At 37.7% G+C, this 7347-nt stretch overlaps 1 long non-coding RNA gene across 1 annotated transcript; it reads left to right on the forward strand.

Moving 5' to 3' along the window:
- Window positions 1-2393: 2393 nt before the first annotated feature.
- On the forward strand, window positions 2394-6327 carry LOC145718070 (uncharacterized). The gene is made up of 3 exons (XR_014141564.1): window positions 2394-3045; window positions 5317-5383; window positions 6248-6327. It is a non-coding gene; the product is annotated as an uncharacterized LOC145718070 (long non-coding RNA).
- Window positions 6328-7347: the final 1020 nt, after the last annotated feature.

Below are 7347 nucleotides of genomic sequence, written 5' to 3' on the forward strand. Positions count from 1 at the left end.
AAAAATAGAGCTACCCTATGACCCAGTAATTGCACTACTGGGTATTTACCCCAAAGGCATAGATGTAGTGAAAAGGAGGGCCATATGCACCCCAATGTTCATAGCAGCTATGTCTGCAATAGCCGAACTGTGGAAAGAGCTGAGATGCCCTTCAACAGATGAATGGATAAAGAAGATGTGGTGCATATATACAATGGAATATTAGTCAGCCATCAGAAAGGATGAATACCCAACTTTTACATCAACATGGATGGGACTGGAGGAGATTATGCTAAGTGAAATTAGTCAAGCAGAGAAAGTCAATTATCATATGGTTTCACTTTTTTGTGGAACATAAGGAATAGCATGGAGGACATTAGGAGAAGGAAGGGAAAAATGAAGGGGGGGACATCAGAGGGGGAGACGAACCATCAGAGACTATGGACTCTGAGAAACAAACTGAAGGTTTTAGAGGGAAGAAGGGTGGGGGGATGGGTTAGCCTGGTGATGGGTATTAAGGAGGGCATGTACTGCATGGAGCACTGGGTGTTATACGAAAACAATGACTCGTGGATCACTAAATCAAAAACTAATGATCTACTGTATGGTAACATAACATAATAAAATCAAATAACATAAAAAAATACAGGCAGATAAGGAAGAGCTACCGGTGTTATTGAAATGAACACACCTGAGCTCGCACATGCGCATGCGCACGTGTCCACACACACAATACACCTACGCATGCCAAACCAACCACAAGAGTGAAAAGGGAAAGTATGAACTTAAAAAGTGGAAAGTACAGATGAGGCAAGAAATACTGAAAAATAGAAATAATGAGAAGATATAGGTTCAAGCTTGTATTAAGTATTTGCTATAAAAATACCAGTTTAAATCAGAAAAGGATAAAAAATTTGATCAACAGGCTTAGGAATATTGGGTTAACTATTTGTATAAGAAATTTATATCATTTTCTCATATAATATACATAAATTACAGATGAATTACAGAGCTGAATATGAAGAAAGAAAGCATAAAAGCATTAGAAGAAAATACTGGTGAACGTTTGTATTGTCTTAGGTTAAGGAAGGCATTGTAAACCTAACACAAAACAGAGATATCAAAAAGGAAAAATTGATTTGATTATTTAAAACCTTGAACTGCACCCTAAAATGTAAAAGGAAAACAGTAAACTGGGAAAAATTCTTGTACTCTATGTCTATGTGCTAATATCCATAGTATGCACAAAGTACTTTTTGAGTGTTAAGAAAAAAATGAGCATTTTGATGGAAGAGTGGCAAATGACAAATATGGGGACTTTACATTCATAATAGTGATTTTTCTTATCCAAGGACATTTTTCTTTACTTTTCAGATTTTCTTTTTTGTCAGGGAATCTTCTCTCCCTCCTCTCTGTCTCTTTCTCCCTCTCACCAGCCCCTGCCATCCCCACTTGTTTGTGAAAATTGTAATTACTAGGACTTTTTGAAGAGCTGCTGTTTGCCAACATTTATAAACAGATCTCCTCATTTAATTTTGACAGAAATCTTTTTCCTTCCTAGTTTTATTGAGATATGACTGACAAACAACATTGTATTGATTGAATGTATATAACATAATGATTTGATATCTGTACATATTGTGAAATGATCACTAAGTTTAACATCTGTCACCTTCCATAGTTAACAATTTTGTTGTGATGAGGACTTTCAAGATCTACTCTCTTAGCAACTTGCAAGTATACTATACAGTATTATTATGTAGTCACTATGCTGTATGTTATACCCTCAGAACTTATTTATCTTATAACTGGAAGTTTGTACCTTTGGTCACCTTCACCCAATTCCCACACTTCCCACCCTCTACCTCTGGTAACCACCATTCTGTTCTCTGTGTTTATGAGTTTAGTTTTTTTTTTTTTAGATTCCACATATAAGTGAGATTGGATAGAATTTGTCTTTCTCTGTCTGACTGATTTTATTTAGCATAGTGCCCTCAAGGTCCTTCTATGTTGTCACAAATAGAAGGATTTCCTTCATTTTTATGTGGGAATAATATTGCATTGCATGTATATACCATGTCTTTATCCATTCATCCATTATGGACATTTATTTATTTATTATTTTAAAGATTTTATTTATTTGACAGAGAGAGACACAGCGAGAGAGGGAACACAAGCAGGGGGAGTGGGAGAGGGAGAAGCAGGCTTCCCGCTGAGCAGGGAGCCTGATGCAGGGCTCGATCCCAGGACCCTGAGATCATGACCCGAGCCAAAGGCAGACACTTAACGACTGAGCCACCCAGGCACCCCATTGATGGACGTTTAGGTTGTCTGCATGTCTTGGCTATTATGAATAATGCTACAGGGAACATGGGTATGCACATAACTTTTCTTTCTTTTTTTCTTTATCCCACGACCTTGAGATTATGACCTGAGTGGAAATCAAGAGTGGGATGCCCAACTGACTGAGCCACCCAGACACGCTCGCACATAACTTTTTGAGATAGTGATTTCATAGATGGTCATAGTAGTCTCTTAAGATCCTTTGTATTTGGGGCACCTGGGGGGCATAATTTAAGTCCGGTGTTTTCTTATTGGTTTTCTGTATGGATGGTTTATCCAAACATAGCTGGTTGTACTGAACCCAACAACACCTGCTCTGCTGGCTGCCATAGTCAGGCTATAAGGGATGTGTCCTTGGGGAGCAGCCACAAAAGCTGGGGTGGGGTGCCAGATGTGCCTCAAACCATGTTCACGTGGACATCAGCCTCCTGGAGCAGGGCAGAGGGAAGGTGCAAAGATGGGTCTGTCATCCTCCCTGGTCTCCAGAGAGGACTGCAGCCAGCCCCTAGATCTGTGTTAATTTAGGAGCTTGCCTCTCAGGCTACAGCTTTTAAGAGTTTCAAAGAGGCTTCTTTCAGAGAGAAACTGGGCATGTCAGTGAGCTGCCTATGCGCTGAGCCCTGATAGGATAGGCACAGCCCGTCCTTTCCAGCCTGTTGAGAACTGTTTGTTTACTCTAGCCTCTTGGGACTCATGGACACAAGCCCCAGTTGGCTTTCAGAGGTAGGGATTTGGGGGACCTATCTTTCAAATGGAAGTCTTAAAATTTGGCACATTATATGGTGAGTCTAAACCCTTCTTCACTCCTCAGGGAGATGCTGGTTGTTCCCTCCCAATTGTGTGTCACTGTGGTGAGGGTGAAGTTGATGGTCAAGTTGTGTCTGAAACTCTCCTACTTTCCTACCCATTTCAGTATGGGTTTGTTTTTTGTTTTTTTCTCATTTGCCTGAAATGTAGGAGTTGCTCAGCCTTTCTCTGGATTTTTTTCAGAGGAAATTTTTTTTATAGAGAGCTGTAGATTTGGTGTGTTTATAGGAGGAAGTTAAGTTCAGCCTTTTATGTTGCCATCTTGAATGGGAATCTCAAGAAATCTAATGAGATAGTTACAAATGATAAGACAGGGCTTTAAAAACATTAAGTTATTTCCCCAAAAACAGACAGCTAGTAGGTGGTGAAACCAGAATTTGATGTCAGGCAGAATGACTCCTAAACATATACTCCTAATTGCTATATTCTATGTACCTTTCTCTATGTGTACTCTGTTCTGTGGTTATGTTGTTGTTGTTCTGAGTGTTCTTACAGAATGATATCCTGTTTTAATTAATAACAGCATGAATGTAAGAAATGTATTAATATGTTTATTTTATATTATTCCATTTTGTTGAATGCTTCTGTTGTTTAGCTTTCTTATCTAATTGCCTGGTCTAGCACAGCCCTGTAGATCGTAAAAAAATACAAGTCATGTTGTGAGTCACATGCATAATTTAAAATATTCTACGAGTCACATTAAAAACAACAAAGAAAAAAGGGAAATTATTATTATTTTTTCTTTTCAAATTTTTATTTAAATTCTAGTTAGTTAACATATAGTGTAATATTGGCTTCAGGAGTAGAATTAAGTGATTCATCACTTACATGCAACACCCAGTGCTCATCACAAGTGCCCTCCTTATGCCCATCCCCCATCTAGGCCATCCCTCCACCCACCTCCCTCCATCAACCCTCAGGTGTTCTCTGTTGTTAAGAGTCTCTTACGGCTTGTTTCCCTCTCTCTTTTTCTCTTTTTTTAGAATAAAGTGAAATTAAATTTTTTAAATCCTGTATATTAAAAATATACAGGATTTAAAAATATACATATATTTAAATATGTACTCAATATAAAAAATAAGGTATTCTGCAATCATTTTTTCATGCTAAATCTTCGGAATGTGCTGTGCAGCTATCACTTATGGCACATCTTAATTTGGATTAACTTCATTTTCAAGTGCTGAAATAGCCTTATGTAGTTAGTGGGTGCTATATTGGCCAGCACATGTCCAGCAAATATAAAGTCAGATCAGTTTGAAGTTATAGCTGGTATAATTATCTTATTCCCGATTGTAATAAGAATGAGAGCTTCCAATGTAGTCATTTCCATACATTTTGGGGTCTTTATTTCATCGAGACTCTGAAATTATGCATTCTCTTGGCAAAAAAATGTATATATGTAAATATATAAACCTTTCAGATAGTTAAAACAGAATCACAGAAGCACTTTAAGGGCTTCTCAAGAAATTAAGGAACCCCCATCCCCTTCCTTCCCAGTATTTTACTTTATAGTAGAAAATTGGTTATTGTTTTGAGCAAGACAGTTTTTTATAAGTTAAGGAGGTATTTTCCTGTTTCTAGTTTACTAAGGGTAATGGTTAGGATTGGATCTTGAAACTATCAAATGCCCTTTTGATCTTCAACATGATAATTATGTATCTGTTGCTTTCTTTCTATTATTTATTTATTTGAGAGAGAGAGAGCAAGCAGGGGAGGGGTAAAGGAGAAGGAGAGAATCTCAAGCAGACTCCCCACTGAGCACAGAGCCCAACAGGGTGTTGGATCCCACGACACTTGAGTTCATGACCTGAGCCGAAACCAAGAGTTGGATGCTCAACTAACTGAGCCACCCAGGCACCCCTAATTTATTGCTTTCTTACTTAATAATCTCTGCTTCTTTCTTATTTTATTCCTTGTGCTCTTAAGTTTTAAGGTTTTTGGTTTTTAAACAGTTTCCATATGTATTATTTCTTGATAGTCTTACCACCCCAATCATTTTAAACATTCCTTTTTTTTTTTTTTTATTTCAGTGGAAAGATGGGGAAAAGTAGAGTTAGATAAATGTAGGCACATTTCCACTTTACCCTCTATCCCTTGAATTATAAATATTTATTAGAAATAAAATTTCCAAAAACTCTTTTCCTATCATATTAAAATATAACTTCTATTTGCATTTCTTGTCCACAGTATCATGAAATTGTGTTTGTAGATCCAGAGGCGGATGATGGTGGGGAAGTACTCAATGAAAGTGTTGGTAAGTAAATTTCCTTCAGAGTAATGGCAAGGGATTTGTGTACATGGATGTTCAGTAGAGCACTAGTTGCAGGAGCAAAAAGGCTGGTGGTGACCTCAGTGTTATTGATAAGGGACTGGCTAGATAATACTAGACTCAGTTATTAACAAGCAAACTTTTTTTGCTCTCCTTGCCTTCCCTTTGGTCTCTGTGCCTGTGGCCTTCAGAGGTTACCCAGGACAGGGGTTCCTGTCCCCTGTGATTAACTAGACAGCAGCCTCCTCTTCATCCTTCATCATCTTCCAAAACCTTGTGAAAATAATTTCTTCCTCAATGACCCACATGCCGGTTTACTTTACAGTTAACAGTTTTCCTCCTGGATTGTCTGTGTAGATGTGTGAGTGTGTGTTCATACTTTGGAGGGAGCGGAGACAAAGAGTGTGCTCAGTTAGCTATCCTGCACTAAAAGCTCATTGTAAGAATGTGTAGGTAAATGTAGATAAATCTCTAGATGGTGAAATCCATCAGTCTGTTATGTTTGCTTATATTGGAACTCCACTCATCAGTGATACTAAGCTGGATGGATCATGGGTATGATTTTAATGCATGTGAATTATATTAAAATAACTAGTGCCCACCTAAATCTTTTTTTTTTTTTGCCTGTGAACCACCAATTTTTGTGAATGTTTCTCCTGCATGCAAAAAGAGGAACTGCGCTTTGATTCTAAGGAGAAACTCTTTGGTAGTTGGAATGCCGTAATAACAACAAAGCTGTCAGTGGGCAGAAACTCACTGGACATTAATAATTTACATTTCTAATTCCCAAATCCTTCATTATCTAATCTTTGTGCCAAGAAAATGAAATTCTCCTATTTTTTTCCCTAGATCAACTCTACAGTATTGCTATTATCAAACCCGATGCTGTGCTTAATAGAAAATCTCTAGAGATTAAACAAAAAGTAAGTGATATTTCCCCACAATACTTTATATTAATTGCAACATAACAACCTCTTAACTGTCAATTTGGAGACAAGCTTATTATTTAGAGTGAAATGGAACATAACAAATTTCTGATGCTGGGTACCTCCAAAGGCTTGGAATCTTTTGTCTTAACAAAAGTTAGACCTACTTAAGCATCTTTATTTAAAGAACTCTGCTCTACCAGCATCCAATATAAATGATAAAAATTACAGTTCTTATATTGGATTATAACAAATGTTCTTCCTGTTTAGTTACTAACAATGGAAGCTTGTTATAAACTCACATTGGCTTGTTTTATGTTCTGTATGTTGTCACAAATGTATGGTCCTTTTTAGATATATGAGTAGAGTAAGGAAGCATTTGATGTTTTGCTTTAGAGCTAAAATAAATTTTTATAAGAGGAAAAACTGCATTCTAATCCAAAAGTCAGGAAACTTTTCCTATAAAGGGCCAGAGAGTAACTATTTTCAGGTTTGTGGGGCATATGATCTCTGTCACCACAGCTGAACTCTGCCATCACACATGGGTGTGGCCATGCCCCAATAAGCTTTATTTCCAAATGCAGGTGGTGGGCCAGATGTTGACTGCAGGCTGTACTTTGCTGACTCTTTTTTTTTTTTTTAATTTTATTTTATTATGTTAGTCACCATACAATACATCATTAGTTTTTGATGTGGTGATCCACGATTCATTGTTTCGTATAACACCCAGTGCTCCATGCAATACGTGCCCTCCTTAATACCCATCACCGGGCTAACACATCCCCCTATCCCCCTCCCCTCTAAAACCCCCAGTTTGTTTCTCAGAGTCCATAGTCTCTCATGGTTCATCTCTCCCTCCGATGTCCCCCCCTTAATTTTTCCCTTCCTTCTCCTAATGTCGTCCATGCTATTCCTTATGTTCCACAAATAAGTGAAACCATATGATAATTGACTTTCTCTGCTTGACTTATTTCACTTAGCATAATCTCCTCCAGTCCCATCCATGTTGATGTAAAAGTTGGG

Source organism: Leptonychotes weddellii, unplaced genomic scaffold, assembly GCF_054177405.1.
Source record: "Leptonychotes weddellii isolate Sample4059 unplaced genomic scaffold, ASM5417740v2 HiC_scaffold_10572, whole genome shotgun sequence".
Classification (NCBI taxonomy): domain Eukaryota; kingdom Metazoa; phylum Chordata; class Mammalia; order Carnivora; family Phocidae; genus Leptonychotes; species Leptonychotes weddellii.